Source organism: Leptonychotes weddellii, chromosome X (genome assembly GCF_054177405.1).
Source record: "Leptonychotes weddellii isolate Sample4059 chromosome X, ASM5417740v2, whole genome shotgun sequence".
Taxonomy (NCBI): Eukaryota; Metazoa; Chordata; class Mammalia; order Carnivora; family Phocidae; genus Leptonychotes; species Leptonychotes weddellii.
This window is the reverse complement of record NC_138385.1, coordinates 9,237,504-9,238,052: the sequence shown is the minus strand read 5'-3', so window position 1 is coordinate 9,238,052 and position 549 is coordinate 9,237,504.

Genomic DNA, 549 nt, shown 5'->3' with positions numbered 1-549 from the left:
ATGATTAGTTTCCATATCCAAAAAATGGATACTATTGAATTAGATATTTAAAGTGCCTGGATTAAGATTTTAAAAAATCTTTAAAGGAAGTGCAGAATAACGTGGTCATGTAACTCTCAGACAGCCTACAGTGCTCTAGTCATCTTGTCCTAGAAAGTCTCCAAATCCAACAAGCTGGCATCAAAAATAACTTGCATCTCTTAGGAGCCACATTACATTTAAGTCAAAGTGAGACGTTACATCTGCCAGATATAATAGATTCAAGACACTGAGCCACACCACAAATGTGTGGATTGACCTGAGCTACAGCTCTTATCAAATGCTGTTTGCTGTCTTAAATACTCTTTTTTTTTTATTTTATTATGTTATGTTAGTCACCATACAATACATCATTAGTTTTTGATGTAGTGATCCACGATCCATTGTTTTCGTATAACACCCAGTGCTCCATGCAGTACTGCCCTCCGTAATACCCATCACCGGGCTAACCAATCCCCCCTCCCCCCTCCCCTCTAAAACCCTGTTTGTTTCTCAGGTCCATAGTCTCTC